The 20,225-nt window shown below is 48.6% G+C and overlaps 1 protein-coding gene across 1 annotated transcript in view; it reads left to right on the top strand.

Moving 5' to 3' along the window:
• LOC140421384 (uncharacterized) overlaps positions 1–17,883 on the top strand; it is a 44,196-nt gene extending 26,313 nt beyond the window's left edge. The window contains exon 2 of the transcript XR_011946729.1: positions 16,850–17,883. The gene's annotated coding sequence lies outside the window, so the exon portion shown is untranslated. The remainder of the gene's footprint in view (positions 1–16,849) is intronic.
• The last annotated feature ends 2,342 nt before the right edge of the window (positions 17,884–20,225 follow it).

Here is a 20,225-nt window from a genome sequence, read left to right as displayed (position 1 = left end):
ATGCCTCTCTGTTGCTCTACGTTCACAGTATCATCCTACTTATAGTTCATTTCCTTGTCTTCTTTTCCCTCTAAAATTCATTATCTCTCACTGTTTGTAGCACAGCGGTTAACACTGTTCACAGCGTCAGGGTCCCAGGTTTGATTCCCAGGTTTGGTCACTGGTCTGTGCGGAGTCTGCACATTCTCTCCATGGCTGCCTGGGTTTCCTCCGCGTGCTACGGTTTCCTCCCACAATTCCTGAAAGACATGCTTTTTAGGTGAATTGAACATTCTGAACTCTCTGTGTACCTGAACAGGCGCCGGAATGTGGCAACTAAGGGATTTTCACAGTCACCTCATTGCAGTGTTAATGTAAGCCTACTTATGACAACAATAAAGATTATTATTAAATTGAATTCCGGGGTGGCAGGGTGGTGCAGTGGTTAGCACTGCTGTCTCATGGCGCTGAGGTCCCAGGTTTGATGCTAGCCCTGGGTCACTGTCCATGTGGAGTTTGCACATTCTCCCCACGTCTGCGTGGGTCTCACCCCAAGTTAAAAGATGTGCAGGGTAGGTGGATTGGCCACGCTAAATTGCCGCTTAATTGGAAAAAAATTGGATGCTCTAAAAAAAAATTTAAAGATTGAATTCCATTTGTAATGGTTCTGCCCATGTGACCAGTCCATTGATATCTTCCTGCTGTCCACGGCTTTCTACCTAAATGTCAACCATACATACAATTGTTGTACCAGAAAACTGTGAAGCCCCACTGGAAACAGGCATCCAGACATCATTCAATCCTGGATGTGATTCACAGCAGCAATAACAGCAGAATCCATCCCCTGCTGTCGCCTGTGAATTTGCTGATGTTGCAGCAGGTTGTTTGACTGAGCGAATCCCCTCCCACACACACAGCAGGTGTACGGCCTCTCCCCACTGTGAACCATGTGTCAGCAGATTCCATTTACTTTTAAATCCCTTCTCGCAATCAGAGCATTTGAAAGGTCTCTGATCAATATGATAAGTTGGTGTGTTGTAAGGTGGGATGACTGAGTGAATTTCTTGTCACACACGGGGCAAGTGTACGGTCTCTGTCCAGTGTGAACTCGCTGGAGTACCAGAAGGTCGGATGAATCAATGAATTGCTGCCTACACACACGGCAGGAGAACAGTCTCTCCCCAGTGTGAACTCGGTGTCTCAGAAGGTGGGCTAATCAGGTGATTCCCTTCCCACAATCGGAACAGGTGAATGGCCTCCCTCCGGTGTGAATGCGTTGGTGTTTCAGAAGATCCCTTATACTTTTAAATGTTTTCACACATTCAGAACAATTAAAAGGTCTCTGATCAGTGTGAACAAATTGGTGTGTCTGGAGGTTCGATCCACAAGTGAATCTCTTCCCACACATGGAGCAGGTGAACGGCCTCTCCTCAGTGTGAGTGCGTTGATGTATCAATAAATAATTTTTACTTTTAAAGCTCTTCTCAAACTCAGAACAATTAAAAGATCTCTGATCAGTGTGAACACGTTGGTGTGTCCGGAGGCTCGATGACTGAGTGAATCCTTTCCCACACACGGAGCAGGTAAATGGCCTCTCCCCAGTGTGAGTGCGTTGATGTAACAGTAAATTATTTCTGCTTTTAAAGTTCTTTTCACAGTCAGCACATTTAAATGGTCTCTGGTCAGAGTGGACCTGGTGGTGAGTTTGGAGTTTTGATAAAGTATTAAATCCCTTTCCACATTCCAGACAGGTGAAAGGCCTCTCACCACTGTAAACATGCTGGTGTATGATGAGGTATGATGACCGAGTGAATCCCTTCCCACACGTGGAGCAGGTGAATGGCCTTTCCCCAGTGTGACTACGTTCATGAGTTTCCAATTCAGACGGGTAATTGAATCCCATCCCACAGTCCCCACATTTCCACGGTTTCTCCATGGGTATCGACAGGTTCATCAGATGTAGGTAACATGCAGATTTGAGGTCACTATCAGATCAGCCGTGATGTTATTAATTGCTGGAACAGGCTCACGGGGCTGAATGTCCAATTGCTGCTTCATGATTCCTGTTGTGCGAATGTCCTTTTGTCTCTTCAGCTTGGATTCAGTTTGTTGTGGGCAAATTCTCCACTTCTAACCCTTAGGAAAAGGAGGTCATCAATGTCAGTGCAGGATAGAAATTCTCAAAGAGACAATTCTAGTTTCTCTGGAACATTTTTTCCTCTCTTGTTCCCCCAAAGCTGTCAATCCCCGTCCCACACACTCTCCTTCCGTCCTTCCTGGGCTGAAATCCAAACCCATCTCCCCATCTGCACCATTTCTTTCCTCCACTCCAAGTTTTCTCCCTCCCTCTCCTCTGCCTGGGATCAGTTCTCCAGCTCCTGTCTGCAGTCTGACAATAAAACCAATGGGTCTTATTGGGGGTTTGGGGCCTCCAGCGGGTGTTTGTGAATCCTCCCCGCCCATCTGCCAGTTTCCTTCCTTGCCAGAGATCAGAGTCCTCATTGATTTAAGTGCAAAGTGTAAGCTCTTATTTCTTGTCCCCCTCCCCCATCCTCTGATGTGAACCATCCTCCAGTGTCTGAAGCAGGATGGTGCCCGTTAACCTGGGCCTGTTCCCGGGAGGGAGGGAGAAGCTCCGCAGCTGCAAACCAGGGAGCTGACAATGATTGTGAAGGGTTTGCTCCAGCTCACAATGCCCGGGGACTGATTGACGGCAGGTTCGGAGCTACAGGAAGAGGACCGAACTAGAGCAGGTGGTCCTCCAACCAATCAGAGTGAATGGGAGGCGGGGTAGAGCCTCATGCGGCGCTTAATCTGGGCCTTTCTGGGATAAAAGCCCGAGCAACTTCCGCCGGAGCGACTTTTGCCGTCAAATGTCATCCCTCCCTCCCTCCTTACCCGGTGGTATCTGACCGTTTGAAAATTTCCAAACGATCACCTGAATCGGAGTTACTCTCTTTTAAAAAAAATATGTTTGTATTAAAAAATTTTCAACAATATTTTCCACCTTACAAACAACCCCCCCCCCCCCACCCCCCCACCGTATCAAAAAAAAGAAAGAACTTGCGTGGCAAGACATGAACATGGCAAGTCAATAAGATACAGAACTTTGTACATTGGATTCATCCCGTACATGTCAGTTTCCGGATCATTCATGTGTTTTCTTGCTCAAATGCCCCCCCAGAGAAACCCCCTTTCCCCCCCCCCCCCTCCCCTCCCCCACCCTACGAACGATGACCCCCCCGGGTTGCTGCTGCTGCTGTCCGACCTTCATCTAATGCTCCGCGAGATGGTCTAGGAACGGTTGCCACCGCCTGTAGAACTCCTGCGCAGACCCTCTCAAGGCAAACTTTATCCTCTCCAACTTGATAAACCCAGCCATATCATTTATCCAGGCCACCACGCTGGGGGGCTTCGCCTCCTTCCACATTACAAACAACAAAGAACAAAGAAATGTACAGCTCAGGAACAGGCCCTTCGGCCCTCCAAGCCCGTGCCGACCATGCTGTCCGACTAAACTACAATCTTCTACACTTCCTGGGTCCGTATCCCTCTATTCCCATCCCATTCATGTATTTGTCAAGATGCCCCTTAAATGTCACTATCGTCCCTGCTTCCACCACTTCCTCCGGTAACGGGTTCCAGGCACCCACTACCCTCTGCGTAAAAAACTTGCCTCATACATCTACTCTAAACCTTGCCCCTCTCACCTTAAACCAATGCCCCCTAGTAATTGACCCCTCTACCCTGGGGAAAAGCCTCTGACTATCCACTCTGTCTATGCCCCTCATAATTTTGTAGACCTCTATCAAGTCGCCCCTCAACCTCCTTCGTTCCAGTGAGAACAAACCGAGTTTATTCAACCGCTCCTCATAGCTAATGCCCTCCATACCAGGCAACATTCTGGCAAATCTCTTCTGCACCCTCTCTAAAGCCTCCACATCCTTCTGGTAGTGTGGCGACCAGAATTGAACACTATACTCCAAGTGTGGCCTAACTAAGGTTCTATACAGCTGCAACATGACTTGCCAATTCTTATACTCAATGCCCCGGCCAATGAAGGTAAGCATGCCGTATGCCTTCTTGACTACCTTCTCCACCTGTGTTGCCCCTTTCAGTGACCTATGGACCTGTACTCCTAGATCTCTTTGACTTTCAATACTCTTGAGGGTTCTACCATTCACTGTATATTCCCTACCTGCATTAGACCTTCCAAAATGCATTACCTCACATTTGTCCAGATTAAACTCCATCTGCCATCTCTCCGCCCAAATCTCCAAATAATCTAAATCCTGCTGTATCCTCTGACAGTCCTCATCGCTATCCGCAATTCCACCAACCTTTGTGTCGTCTGCAAACTTACTAATCAGACCAGTTACATTTTCCTCCAAATCATTTATATATACTACAAAGAGCAAAGGTCCCAGCACTGATCCCTGTGTAACACCACTGGTCACAGCCCTCCAATTAGAAAAGCATCCTTCCATTGCTACTCTCTGCCTTCTATGACCTAGCCAGTTCTGTATCCACCTTGCCAGCTCACCCCTGATCCCGTGTGACTTCACCTTTTGTACTAGTCTACCATGAGGGACCTTGTCAAAGGCCTTACTGAAGTCCATATAGACAACATCCACTGCCCTACCTGCATCAGTCATCTTTATGACCTCCTCGAAAAACTCTATCAAGTTAGTGAGACACGACCTCCCCTTCACAAAACCATGCTGCCTCTCACTAATACGCCCATTTGCTTCCAAATGGGAGTAGATCCTGTCTCGAAGAATTCTCTCCAGTAATTTCCCTACCACTGAAGTAAGGCTCACCGGCCTGTAGTTCCCTGGATTATCCTTGCTACCCTTCTTAAACAGAGGAACAATATTGGCTATTCTCCAGTCCTCCGGGACATCCCCTGAAGACAGTGAGGATCCAAAGATTTCTGTCAAGGCCTCAGCAATTTCCTCTCCAGCCTCCTTCAGTATTCTGGGGTAGATCCCATCAGGCCCTGGGGACTTATCTACCTTAATATTTTTTAAGACACCCAACACCTCGTCTTTTTGGATCTCAATGTGACCCAGGCTATCTACACACCCTTCTCCAGACTCAACATCTACCAATTTCTTCTCTTTGGTAAATACTGATGCAAAGTATTCATTTAGTACCTCGCCCATTTCCTCTGGCTCCACACATAGATTCCCTTGCCTATCCTTCAGTGGGCCAACCCTTTCCCTGGCTACCCTCTTGCTTTTTATGTACGTGTAAAAAGCCTTGGGATTTTCCTTAACCCTATTTGCCAATGACTTTTCGTGACCCCTTCTAGCCCTCCTGACTCCTTGCTTCAGTTCCTTCCTACTTTCCTTATATTCCACACAGGCTTCGTCTGTTCCCAGCCTTTTAGCCCTGACAAATGCCTCCTTTTTCTTTTTGACGAGGCCTACAATATCTCTCGTTATCCAAGGTTCCCGAAAATTGCCGTATTTATCCTTCTTCCTCACAGGAACATGCCGGTCCTGAATTCCTTTCAACTGACACTTGAAAGCCTCCCACATGTCAGATGTTGATTTGCCCTCAAACATCCGCCCCCAATCTATGTTCTTCAGTTCCCGCCTAATATTGTTAAAATTAGCCTTCCCCCAATTTAGCACATTCATCCTAGGACCACTCTTATCCTTGTCCACCTGCACTTTAAAACTTACTGAATTGTGGTCACTGTTCCCGAAATGCTCCCCTACTGAAACATCTACCACCTGGCCAGGCTCATTCCCCAATACCAGGTCCAGTACCGCCCCTTCCCTAGTTGGACTTTCCACATATTGTTTTAAGAAGCCCTCCTGGATTAGCAAGATCCTTCGCCGGTCTATTAGGGACGCAAAGGCCAGAATGCCAGCCTCTTTCGCCTCCTGCACTCCCGGCTCGTCCACTACTCCAAATAGTGCTAACCACCAGCTTGGCTTTACCCGGACTTTCACCACCTTAGATACTGTTCCCGCAACTCCCGTCCAGAACCCCTCCAGTGCCGGGCATGACCAAAACATATGGACATGGTTCGCCGTTCTTCCTGAGCACCTCCCACATCTGTCCTCCACCCCAAAGAACCTACTCAGCCTCGTCCCCGTCATATGCGCTCGATGAACCACCTTAAAATGTATCAGGCTAAACCTGGCACACGAGGAAGAGGAATTAACCCTACTTAGGGCATCAGCCCACAGCCCCTCCTCAATCTCCTCCCCCAACTCCTCCCATTTTCCCTTCAGCTCCTCTACCAAAGCCTCCCCCTCTTCTTTCATCTCCTGGTATATCGCCGACACCTTGACCTCTCCAACCTATACGCCCGATATCACCCTATCTTGAACCCCCTGTGACGGGAGTAGCGGAAATTCCCTCACCTGCCGCCTCACAAACGCCCTCACCTGCATGTACCTGAAAGTGTTTCCCGGTGGTAGCCCAAACGTCTCCTCCAGCGCCCCTGAGCTCGCAAACGTCCCGTCAATGAACAGGTCCCCCAATCTTCTGATCGGAGTTACTCTCAATACTCCGCATGCTCCAGCTCACCATGCCCCGGGGAGTGATTGACAGCATCTCCAGACCAATAGGAAGAGGGGGCGGGACTGGAGGACCGAGCTGATCCTCCAACCAATCGGAGTGAATGAGGGGCGGAGCTGATCCTGGATCTCCCTCATTGGCTGAAACTCTGCATCATTTTGAAAACTGATTTGTCTCAAACTCCAGGAGAAAACTGGACCTTTCTGTTTGTGGCTTTAAACAGATGAGAGGAAATGATGGGATCTGGAAAGTGTCATGATATCCATATTAACATATCATGGTGCAATCACACACACACACACTGATGGACAGGTCGACGGACCAATCAACACACACGCAACATCACAGCCAATCACCAGTGAAAGCACACGCACTATAAAACAGGGAACACCACAGTTCCCGCTCATTCCACCAGGAGATAGCTCAGAGCACAGAGCTCACAGCGTGACACTCAGACATACACCATGTGCTGAGTGCCTCTCTAAGTTAGTGCTAGGGCTGGGTCCACAGGTTAACTGGTGAAGTACGAACCACAGCCAGAAGTTAACAGTTGTTATTATACTGAATAATAAAACAAAGTTTTATTTGGGGCAGCACGGGAGCCTTGTGGATAGCACAATTGCTTCACAGCTCCAGGGTCCCAGGTTCGATTCCGGCTTGAGTCACTGTCTGTGCGGAGTCTGCACATCCTCCCCGTGTGGGTTTCCTCCGGGTGCTCCGGTTTCCTCCCACAGTGCAAAGATGTGCAGGTTAGGTGGATTGGCCTTGCTATATTGCCATTAGTGTCCAAAATTGCCCTTAGTGTTGGGTGGGGTTACCGGGTTATGGGGATAGGGTGGAGGCGTTGACCTTGGGTAGGGTGCTCTTTCCAAGAGCCGGTGCAGACTCGATGGGCCGAATGGCCTCCTTCTGCACTGTAAAATTCTATGAAAGTTGTACCATCTACAACCGTGTTGGTTCGTTTGTACATCGGAACACCCAACACGACATGATACCAGGCTTGGAAAATCGCCAGCAACTGTGAGACCTACCTGCACATCTTCAGAGATCTGCCATCCTGCGCCATGGACACCATCAGCCCAGAGCAGCCGCTCCAAATCGCTGGAAATCTCGGTGTCAACTGGAAGCTGTTTAAACAGCGCTTCCAGCTCTTCCCAGTAGTCACAGACAGGAAGACTGCATTGGACACCAGGAAGATCGCCCTCCTCCTCTCCACGGCAGGGCAACACGCCATCCACATCTACAACTCCCTGGCATTCGCAGAAGGCGAGGACAAGACCAAGTACAAGACAGTCCTTCTAAAACATGAGCAACACTTCAGCGTCAAAGTGAATGAGAGCTTCGAGAGGTACCTCTTCCAGCAGCGCCTGCAGGGTAAGGATGACCCTTTTCAATCCTTTCTGACACACCTTCGTATCCTCGCGCAGTCCTGCGGCGATGAGGCCACCTCCGATTCCATGATTCAGGGCCAGACAGTTTTTGGGGTCACCTTGGACACCCTACGACAGCAGCTCCTTAAAATAAAGAGCCTCACCCTAGCTACCGCCATCGAAACCTGCATCCTCCATGAAAACGCGACCAGCCGGTACTCCCAATTCCAGGCGGCCGAATCGGCACGGCAGGGGTCCTACGAGGCCGAGCGGGTCCAGTCGATCGAGTACCTCCCGGCCCGCGGCCCGGACGAGGGTGGCCATTTTGCGCGCTTTCCGAGGCCTCCCGCGCTTGTACGCGCCAAAAGAGGGGACGTCGGCGCAGAAGGACGTGATGCGCAGGCGCGCTCTACGCAGGACCGGGCTGCGCATGCGTGGTGGCGCAATGAACGCCATGATGTCACGACGTGCGGCAACTGGGAATCCGCACACTTAAAGCGGCAATGTCCAGCCAAAACTCGACAATGCCTCCGCTGTGGCCAGATGGGCCACTACGCTGCCTGCTGTCCAGCAGCTGAACCTGCCAATGCTCCGCAATTCCACCAGCCTCACAGGAACGTGCGGGCCATTCAGCCTCCATACACCGAGTCATACACTGATGACGTACAGACCGGTGATACCGACGACCGGGAAGCCTTCCGCGTTGCGGTAATAGACAGAAATTGGATGTCCCCAAGTAGGACCCACCAGCCGATGCCAGTGCACAGCGTTAATCCGGGCGATGAATGGTGTGCCACCCTAACGGTCAACCAATCACCAATCACATTCCGTTTAGACACTGGTGCCTCTGCCAATCTCTGTGCATGGTCAGCCTTCTACACCTTGAAGGTCAAACTACCGATTTGGCCATCCCGCTGCCAGTTGGTTGATTACAACGGTCATGTTATCCCGACCATGGAGTCTTGCCAGCTCGAGGTTGCACACAATTCATACACAGCCACACTGTCTTTTGAGATAGTTGGATCCTCGAAGGACTCTCTGCTCGGCGCACAGGCGTGCAAGATCCTCCACCTCGTTCAGTGGGTACACACTCTGTCTCCAGAAAGCACGTCCGATTTCCCGGATGCAGACTTTAGGGCACAGCTCCACTCACTCCTCACCCACAACCAGCAGGTTTTCGAGGGCATGGGCACGCTGCCCTACACTTACAGAATACGGCTCAAACCGGATGCCACCCCAGTCATTCACGCACCTCGTAGAGTCCCAGCACCACTCAAGGACCGCCGCAAGCAGCAGCTGCAGGATCTGCAGGGCCAAGGAGTGCTTTCCCGGGTCACGGAGCCTACGCCATGGGTCAGCTCCATGGTGTTCGTAAAAAAGACCTCTGGCGAGCTCCGGATCTGCATCGACCCGAACGACCTGAACAATAACATCATGAGGGAACACTACCCCATACCCAAACGGGAAGAAATCACGAGCGAAATGGCCCGGGCTAAACTTTTTACCAAGCTTGATGCCTCGAAGGGCTTTTGGCAGATTCAGCTGGATCAGTCCAGCAGGAAGCTGTGTACTTTCAACACTCCCTTTGGCAGATACTGCTACAATAGGATGCCGTTTGGCATCATCTCGGCATCTGAGGTGTTTCATCGAATCATGGAACAGATGATGGAGGGCATCGAAGGGGTGCGCTTCTATGTTGACGACGTCATCATCTGGTCCACCACACCACGGGAGCACATCAGTCGTCTCCAGCGCGTCTTTGCTCGGATACGAGAACACGGCCTGCGCCTCAACCGAGCCAAGTGTTCTTTTGGCCAAACTGAGCTGGGGGACCACATATCCCGGTCAGGGGTGCGTCCGGATGCAGACAAAGTGACAGCTATTGCAGCCATGCCGCAGCCGGCAGACAAGGAGGCAGTGCTACGCTTTCTCGGGATGGTCAACTTCCTGGGGTAGTTTATTCCCAACCTTGCCTCCCACACAACGGCTCTTCGCCACCTAGTGCAGAAGACTATGGAGTTCCAGTGGCTTCCCGCACACCAGAAGGAATGGGAGGAGCTCAAGATCAAGCTCACCACCGCCCCGGTATTGGCGTTCTTCGACACTACACGAGATACAAAGATCTCGACTGATACCAGCCAGTCCGGCATTGGGGCGGTACTCCTGCAACGGGACAACACTGCAGCATGGGCCCCGGTCACCCATGCCTCGCAGGCCATGACCCCCACAGAACAGCTCTATGCGCAGATTGAGAAGGAGTGCCTGGGTTTGTTAACCGGCATAGATAAATTCCACGACTATGTGTATGGTCTTCCTCAGTTCACTGTGGAGACCGACCATCCTGGTCGACATCATACAAAAGGACCTCAATGAGATGACCCCTCGCATCCAGCGCATTCTGCTCAAGCTCCAGAGGTACGACTTCCAACTGGTCTACACCCCGGGAAAGGACCTCATTATCGCGGATGCCCTGTCCAGAGCAGTGAGCACACCGCCCGAATCGGGGGGGTTTGTCTGTCAGGTCGAAGCACATGTAGCCTTCACATCGGCCAATCTGCCAGCTACTAATGCAAGTCTGGCCCACATTCGCCGTGAGACTGTGGCTGACCCCCTTCTACAATATGTGATGCGTCACATGACGGAAGGGTGGCTCAAGGAGCAGTGCCCACAATTCTACAATGTCCGGGATGACTTGGCCGTCATTGATGGTGTCCTCCTAAAGTTGGACCGGATTGTGATCCCACACAGCATGCACAGGCTTGTCCTCGAACAATTGCACAAAGGCCATCTCGGGGTTGAAAAGTGCACGCAGAGGGTCCGAGAAGCTGTGTACTGGCCGGGCATCAACGGCGACATTGCCAACATGGTGCTCAACTGCCCCACCTGCCAAAGGTTTCAGGTTGCGCAACCCCCTGAGACGCTTCAGCCCTGTGAGTTGGTAACGTCCCCCTGGGCAAAGGTGGGTGTGGACCTTTATCATGCGCTCGGCAGGGACTACGTCATCATAATTGACTATTTTTCCAATTATCCAGAGGTCATACGCCCGTACGACTTGACATCAGCTGTAATCAGAGCATGTAAAGAAACCTTCGCTCACCATGGCATTCCGCTTACCGTCATGTCGGACAATGGGCCCTGTTTTGCGAGCCAAGAATGGTCTTCTTTTGCCGCTTCATATGTCTTCACCCACGTGACATCCAGCCCTCTGCATCCCCAGTCAATGGCAAGACGGAAAAGGGCATCCATATTGTGAAGCGGCTCCTCTGCAAGGCTGCTGATGCCGGATCTGACTTCTGTTTAGCCCTGCTGGCCTATCGCTCGGCCCCACTGTCCACAGGCCTCTCACCAGCCCAGCTGTTGATGGGTCGTGCCCTCAGGACCACTGTGCCGTCCATTCATGTTCCTAAACCCGACCATGCTCCAGTACTGCAAAGGATGCGACAGCAGCGTGCTCAGCAGAAGGTGGCACATGACACTCGGGCAACTGATCTTCCTGCCCTGGCGCCTGGAGACAACATCCGCATACACCTACCAGAGGGTGACTGGTCGGCAACTGCCGAGGTTCTCCGCCGCGCGGCTCCCCGCTCGTTCCTGGTTCGCATGCCTGATGGCTCCATTCGCCGGTGTAATCGGCGGGCCCTTCGGCTGCTTCCACGCTCGCTACGTGATCATGCACCGGTGCCACGCCCTCCTGTTGTCCCTGATGTCGACTTCATAGAGCTTCCTGCCACTCTGCCTATTCCTCTATCGCCCATGGCCAGGCCCATTCCTCAGCCGGTGGATCCTGACCCACCCTTGAGGCGGTCAACCCAAATTCGTCACCCACCTACTAGGCTGGACTTATGAGCCTGTTTGCACATTGGACTCACTGAATTGTTGTGCAACAATGTTAACATGTTTCTCTTTTTGTCGTTCCAGGAGTTCTCTTTCGATATTTGATGATTGCACTTGTTTTGTTTGTGGTACAACCTCGTTGCTCTGTTGCACCTGACACCTTCCTATGTATATTGTTTAGCCTCATGTACATGTTGTAAATATTGCACACACATACTCAGCCGCACTCAGTACACACCAATATTTATTACCATGTAGGCACATATTCTTGTGAAAAGGGAGGATGTCATGATATCCATATTAACATATCATGGTGCAATCACACACACACACACTGATGGACAGGTCGACGGACCAATCAACACACACGCAACATCACAGCCAATCACCAGTGAAAGCACACACACTATAAAACAGGGAACACCACAGTTCCCGCTCATTCCACCAGGAGATAGCTCAGAGCACAGAGCTCACGGCGTGACACTCAGACATACACCATGTGCTGAGTGCCTCTCTTAAGATAGTGCTAGGGCTGGGTCCACAGGTTAACTGGTGAAGTACGAACCACAGCCAGAAGTTAACAGTTGTTATTATACAGAATAATAAAACAAGAGTTGTACCATCTACAACCATGTTGGTTTGTTTGTGTATCGGAACACCCAACATGACAGAAAGCAGCAGATTCTTCATGTTGTTCCAGGAAAATGGGGCCTGTGGAATGACAGGTTTTACACAGCACACGGTCAGCCTGTGGTTTCACGCTGGGTAAAGAATCTGCAAACAAGGCAAGGGACTAAATCATCAATGGTAGGACCCTAGGAAGTACAGAGGATCAGAGGGGCCTTGGTGTGCATGTCCATTGGTGGACATGTAGATAGGGTGGTTAAAAATATAACATGGAATACTTGATATAAATACTTGAATAAAAAATGATACAATACTTGAACAAAAGAGGCCTGGCCAAATCCCATTCACCACCACTCTACTCCGCCTGGCTGAACTTGTTCTATCGTTCAACAACTTCTCCTTTACTTCATCTCACTTTCTCCAAATCAAAGGTAGCAATGGGTCTGAGCTATGCTTGCCTTTTTATGGGGAACATTCCTTGTTCCATGCCTACCTGGGTCCCCTCCCACAACCCCTTTACCGGTACATCGATGACTATTTTGGTGCTGCTTCATGCTCTCGTCTGGAACTGGAAAAATTCATCAACTTCGCTTCCAGTTTCCACCCCTTCATCACTTTCAACTGGTCCATCTCAGACTCCTCCCCTCCCTTCCCTTCGTTGACCTTGCTGGCACCATTTCCGGCAATAGACTATCTGCTAATATCTATTACAATCCCACTGACTCCCACAGCTATCTTCGCACCCTACACCCTATATGGACTCCCTCCCTTTCTCTCAGATCCTCCGCCTCCGTCGCATTTGTTCCAATGATGCCACTTACCAAGGTGATGCTTCAAATGTGTTCCTTCTTCCTCAACCATCATTTATCACCTCCAGCTGTTGACAGGGCCCTCAACAGTGTGCGGTCCATCTCCCACACTACTACCCTCACCCTGTCCGCTCCCCCCAAGAACATGGATAGAATCCCCCTCATTCACACATTTCACCCCACCAGCCTCCGTATGCAAAGCATAATCCTCTGCTATTTTCGCCAACTTCAGCGTGATGTCACCACCAAACACATCTTCCTTCCACTCCCTCTGTCAGCATTCCACAAACACCATTCCCTACGAGATAAACTAGTCCACTCTTCCACCATACCCAACACCTCTCCCATCACCCATGGCATCTTCCCATGCAATTGCGGAAGGTGCAACACCTATCCTTTTACCTCTTCCATGCTTAACATCCCAGGCCCAAAACATTCATTCCAGGTTAAAGCAACGTTTCACATGCACCTCTTTCAATTTGGTCTATTGCATTCACTGCTCCCAATGTGGTCTTCTCTGTATTGGAGAAACCAAACGTAGACCTTTGGTCTCTGCGCATTCAGGACCCTGACCTTTCCGTTGATTGCCATTTTAACACAAGACCATGTTACCATGCCCACATGTCTGTCCTTGGCCTGCTGCAATGTTCCAGTGAAGCTCAACGCAAACTGGAGGAACAGCATCTCATCTTCCGGTTCGACACGCGACAGCCTTCCAGTCTCAACATTGAATTCAACAACTTCAGATGATTAGTTCTAGCCCACCTCGACCCCTTTGTTTTCATTCCATTTAATTTTAACTGTCTTTTACCTTTTATTTCTTTGTCTGTCTTTATATATATTTCCCCCCCCACTCTTTCCCCCTATCTGATCCCCCCTTTCCCACTGTTGCCAGACTCTTAAACGACCCTCTTATAGACTGACCTCAGTAACACTACACCCCTGTATGCTTCACCCGATGCCGGTGCTTATGTAGTTACATTATGTACCTTGTGTTGCCCTATTATGTATTTTCTTTTATTTCCTTTTCTTTTCGTGTACTTTATCATAGAATTTATCATAGAATTTACAGTGCAGAAGAGATAACAAATAGGTTAGACCAAGGAGAGCCAATGGATGTTATCTATCTTGACTTCCAAAAGGCCTTTGATAAGGTGCCTCACGGGAGACTGCTGAGTAAAATAAGGGCCCATGGTATTCGAGGCAAGGTACTAACATGGATTGACGATTGGCTGTCAGGCAGAAGGCAGAGAGTTGGGATAAAAGGTTCTTTTTCGGAATGGCAACCGGTGACGAGTGGTGTCCCGCAGGGTTCAGTGTTTGGGCCACAGCTGATCTCTTTATATATTAACGATCTAGAAGACGGGACTGGGGGCATTCTGGCTAAGTTTGCCGATGATACAAAGATAGGTGGAGGGGCAGGTAGTATGGAGGAGGTGGGGAGGCTGCAGAAAGATTTAGACAGTTTAGGAGAGTGGTCCAAGAAATAGCTGATGAAATTCAACGTGGGCAAGTGGGAGGTCTTGCACTTTGGAAAAAAGAATAGAGGCGTGGACTATTTTCTAAACGGTGACAAAATTCATCATGCTGAAGTGCAAAGGGACTTGGGAGTCCTAGTCCAGGATTCTCTAAAGGTAAACTTGAGGTAGGTTGAGTCCGTAATTAAGAAAGCAAATGCAATGTTGTCATTCATCTCAAGAGGCTTGAAATATAAAAGCAGGGATGTACTTCTGAAGCTTTATAAAGCATTAGTTAGGCCCCATTTAGAATACTGTGAGCAATTTTGGGCCCCACACCTCAGGAAGGACATACTGGCACTGGAGCGGGTCCAGCGGAGATTCACACAGATGATCCCAGGAATGGTAGGCCTAACTTACGATGAACGTCTGAGGATCCTGGAATTATATTCATTGAAGTTTAGGAGGTTGAGGGGAGATCTAATAGAAACTTACAAGATAATGAATGGCTTTGATAGGGTGGATGTAGGGAAGTTGTTTCCATTAGCAGGGGAGACTCGGACCCGGGGGCACAGCCTTCGAATAAAAGGGAGTCACTTTAGAACAGAGATGAGGAGAAATTTCTTCAGCCAGAGAGTGGTGGGTCTGTGGAATTCATTGCCACAGAGGGCGGTGGAGGCCGGGACGTTGAGTGTCTTTAAGACAGAAGTTGATAAATTCTTGATTTCTCGAGAAATTGAGGGCTATGGAGAGAGCGGGTAAATGGAGTTGAAATCAGCCATGATTGAATGGTGGAGTGGACTCGATGGGCTGAATGGCCTTACTTCCGCTCCTATGTCTTATGGTCATATGGTAATGTTTGGAATTTAAATTATCACAGCCGCAGGGACTGAGCATGTGGAGGGGAGGTTGGGGAAAGTAGATTGTGAGTGAGCAGGGTAGTTGGAGTGAGTGAGGAAGGAGGTCTGAAGCCAGGAACCTGTGAGTGAGATGGGGAGGGGGGTTGATAGAAAGGCTTCTGACTGAGTTGGGTGAGGACGTTTGATGAGAATGACCTGAGTGGGCAATGGTAGTTAGGATTAAGGGAATAGGCTTCTGTCTGTCAAGGGAGGGGATATTGACAGAGTTTTTGTGTTTATATGTTGGGGACCAGCATGGAGTGTCAAAGATCCAAGAGAGCTCTGTGCACACTGTTGGTGGGTAGAACAGGCGAGTGTAAGTCAAATATTTTATATTTGGAATGTTATAAGGGCATATTTCATATTTTTGGTTTTGGACAACTGTTGGGCCTCCTCCACCATGTAAATGGTGTGCACTTGATACCCCTGATAAAGCCACGTGTCTCCAGTTTCCACAATCTTCACTCTCAACAGGTTTCACCCTTCCCCCATCAATTGTTTTGTCATCAACATCTCCCACCATACCACCCCCCCCCCCCCCCCAAGATGTCCCCTTTTCTCCAGTGGATTTGGTCACTCCTGAACAGGTATTAGTGTGAATCCGCACACAAGCAGCAGATTTTGACATGACCTTGTGTGGAGTTGAATCTGAGGCTGGCAAGGGAATGATTTGGAGCCGTTAAGGATTAAGGTGACAAAGGAATGAATGAATTTCAGTCGCAGATGAGATGAGGCAGCAGCACATCTGGACAAGGTTACTGAGGTGGAAATAGACAGTCTTACTGAGGTGTCATCAAAAAAACAGTTTGGGATGAAATTTGACAACCAGATTATGAACAGATTGGTTCAGCCTCAAAGAGTTGCAATAGAGATAGTAGCTAGGGAGTGGGATATGTAACAGAAACTGAAGATGATTGCTTTCCTCGTCCCGATATTTAAATGGAGGACATTTCTGCTTATCCAGTACTGAGTCAGACAATTCGGGACATTTTCTGACTTGGAGGGACACTTGGAGATGATAGTGGAGGTTAAGGGTTTTGGACGTTACATGAGAGCTCTGGTCGAGTTTTAGATAAAATCCTCTCCTTCAAGCCTTCCAACTCCCACCTCCCTCTTCCTCTCTCCCCCAGACCAGGAGGTGACGGCCCAGATCAGGTGGCAGCTTCCCTTCCCAGAAGGACATTGGTGAACCAGTTGTTTTTTATGACAATCCAGAAGTTTTCATGGTCACGTTTCCTAGTGCCGGTCCCACAAATGAGGGATTCATCCAACTCCATTTCACAAGCTGCCTTTGTGTTTATCACTCTCTTTTTCTCCTCTTTGAATTCATTTTTCAGGATATTGGAAGGGGTGATTTGTAAATATCACATCAGGATGTAACAGTCACTCGATTCATCAGAGCCAGAACATTATCAGCTTTTGAACATGGAATCAAAAAAAAACGCTCACAATGGGGAGAAAGTGTTTCCGTGTTCTGTGTGTGGACGAAGCTTCAGCCAATCATCAAACTTGTCAAAACACAAGTGTTGTCCCATGGGGGAGAAACCGTGGAAATGTGGAGACTGTGGGAAGGGATTCAATTACCCGTCTGAGCTGCATATTCATCAACGCAGTCACACCGGGGAGAGACCATTCACCCGTTCTGTGTGTGAGAAAGGATTCACTAAATCATCTGACCTTCTGAGACACCAGCGAGTTCACACAGGGGAAAGACCGTTCATCTGCTCTGTGTGTCGGAAAGGCTTCAGAACTTCGTACCACCTCCTGAAACACCATCATATCCACAGTGAGGAGAGACCTTTTCAATGTTCTTACTGTGAGAAAAACTATAAAAGGAAAAGAGATCTGTTGAGCCATAAACTCACTCACACCGGGGAGAAGCCGTTCACCTGCACCGTTTGTGGGAAAGGATTCGCCCGTTCATTCGATCTGCTGACACACCAACTTGTTCATACTGATCAGAGGCCGTTTAAATATCCTGACTGTGAGAAGAGCTTTAAAAGCCGGAAGGATCTGCTGACACATGAACACACTCAAACCAGGGAGAGACCTTTCATCTGTTCTTTCTGTGGGAAAGGTTTCTCTTGGAAGTCCAACCTACTTAAGCACCAGCGGAGTCACACTGGGGAGAGGCCGTTCATCTGCTCAGTGTGTGGGAAGGGATTCATTCAGTCATCCCACATGCTGAGACACCAGCGAGTTCACAAGTGACTGCAGGGATTGGATTTGGATTCTGCTGTTAATCTCATCTGGACTGAACCATCTTCACTCTGACAGCTAGAGTTTTTTGCTGCCGGTATTAATAAGCCTGAAAGCTGGGGTGTGCATTGATGTTCTGTATAAATATTGATTAAATCAGCTTTGATTCAGACACTGTGTTTTGAATATTCGGTTTCCTCAATGATAAGAGGAGACTGATTGATCTCCTGTTACTGATTGGGACATTATTTTTGATCTTTTCTTACTCTGAATGATTTCTGTTCTCTGGTTCACCTTCTCCCAGATTAAACACTGAGCTTTCATCAATCCTATCAATCTGTTGGAGACATTGGGCGGTTGGTGAATTTCACCTGATGTTGGTGTCAGTTGCCCTCGGAAGATTTCCCAGTTTTCTGAAATTCCAGTGTGGTTCTGTGTTGAATTAATGATCCGAGTTTCAGTTCCAATGCTGATGCTGGAGGGTCTGTGCTGACAGAACCACAGAATCATTACAGTTCAGGAAGAGGCCATTCAGCCCATCGAGTCTGCACTGCTCACTGAAAGAACATCCTACCTAATCCCACTCCCCTGCCTTATCCCTGTAACCTTGCACATTCTTTCTTTTCAGATAACAATCCAATTCCCGTTTAAATACCTTGATTGGAGCTGCCTCCATCACCCTCTTAAGATGTTCGTTCCAGACACCAACCACCCTCTGGGTGAAAACCTTTTTCCTCGCATCACTTCTGTTCCTTTTGCTAATTATTTTGAATCTGTGCTCTGCAGTTCTTGATGTACTCCAGAAGGGAAATAGATTTTCATTATTTACCCCGTCTAAAGCCCTCAGGATCTTGATTACCTCTACAAGTCTCCAATCAGCCTTCTTTTCTCCACGGAAAACAGACCCAACGTCTTCTCATATTTATCCCTGGAAACATTCTTGGGAACCTTCTCTGGACTCTGAGTGCTTTGCTCAGCCATTTCAGAGGGCATTTTAAGAGTCAACCACTTTGCTGTGGGTCTGGAATCTCATGTGGGCCGCACCAGGTAAGGGCAGGAGATTTCCTTTCCTAAAGGACATGAGTGAACCAGATAGGTTTTTATGCCAATCAATGATGGTTTCATGGTCATTATTAGACTTTTAAATCCAGATTTTTAAAAACTGAATTCACATTCCACCATTCCAAATACTAAGAAGTTAATTTCTGGACTAAAGAATTGTGAGTTCTTCGACGATGTAACAAGCAAAGTGGATAATGGGGATCCTGTAGATGTAGTATATCTGGACTTCTGGAAGGTGTTTGATAAGTTGCCACAAAGAAGGTTAATTGACAAAGTGAGATCACATGGGATTAGGATAATTTATTAGCTTGGATAGAAGACTGGCAGAAGGACAGGAGACAGAGAGTCAGGATAAATAGTTCTTATTCTGGATGGCAAGATGTAACTAGTGGGCTGCCACAGGGTTCGGTCCTTGGGCCCCAGTTATTTACAATCTATATTAACGACTTGGATACAGGGATAGAAGGTTCAAAAACCAAATTCGCAGATTACACAAATATAGGTGGGACAGTAAACTGCAATGAGAAAATAAGAACCTTACAAATGGATATCGATAGGTTAGGAGAGTGGGCCAAAATGTGGCAAATGGAGTTTAACTCCTATGCAGAGGGATCTGGGTGTCTTTGTGCATGAGTCACAGAAAACGAGCATCCAGGTGCCGCAGATAATAAGGAAAGCAAATGGAATGTTAGCAAAAGGAATTGAGTAAGGAAGTGTTGTTGCAACTATACAAGGCATTGGTAATGTCGCACCTGGAGTATTGTGCACAGTTTTGTCCCCTTATTTGTGAAAGATGTAGTCGCATTGGAGGCAGTTCCGAGGAGGTTCACTAGATTGATTCCAGAGATGAGGGGTTTGTCGTATGAGGAGAGATTGAACAGTTTAGGCCTATACTCTCTGGAGTTTAGAAGAATGAGGGGCGATCTAATTGAGGTAAAGAAGATGGTAAAAGATATGGATAATGGGTGGCAAGGCAGCACAGTGGTTAGCACTGTTGATTCGCAGTGCAAGGGTTCCAGGTTTGATTCCTGGTTTGGGTCACTGTCAGTGTGGAGTCTGCACATTCTCCCGGTGTCTGCGTGGGTTTCCGCCGGGCGCTCGGGTTTCCTCCCACAAGTCCCAAAAGATGTGCTTATTCGGTGAATTGGACATTCTGAATTCTCCCTCTGTATTCCCAAACAGGCGCCGGAATGTGGCAACTAGGGAATTTCCACAGTAGCGTCATTGCAGTGTTAATGTAAGCCTACTTGTGACAATATTAAAGATTATAAAGTATACATGGAGCTGATGCTTCCTCTCGTGGGAATTTCAACCGAGTGGTCATGATCTTAGAATAAGAGGTAGCAAGTTAAAAACAGATTTGAAGAGAAACTACTTCTCCCAAAGGATTGTGAATCTGTGGAATTCGCTACCCCAGAGTGTGGTGGATGTAGTGACAGTGAGTAAATTCAA

This window comes from Scyliorhinus torazame, chromosome 5, assembly GCF_047496885.1.
Source record: "Scyliorhinus torazame isolate Kashiwa2021f chromosome 5, sScyTor2.1, whole genome shotgun sequence".
NCBI lineage: Eukaryota > Metazoa > Chordata > Chondrichthyes > Carcharhiniformes > Scyliorhinidae > Scyliorhinus > Scyliorhinus torazame.
The sequence above is the reverse complement of the archived record's forward strand: the minus strand, read 5'-3'. Positions and strand labels throughout refer to the sequence as shown.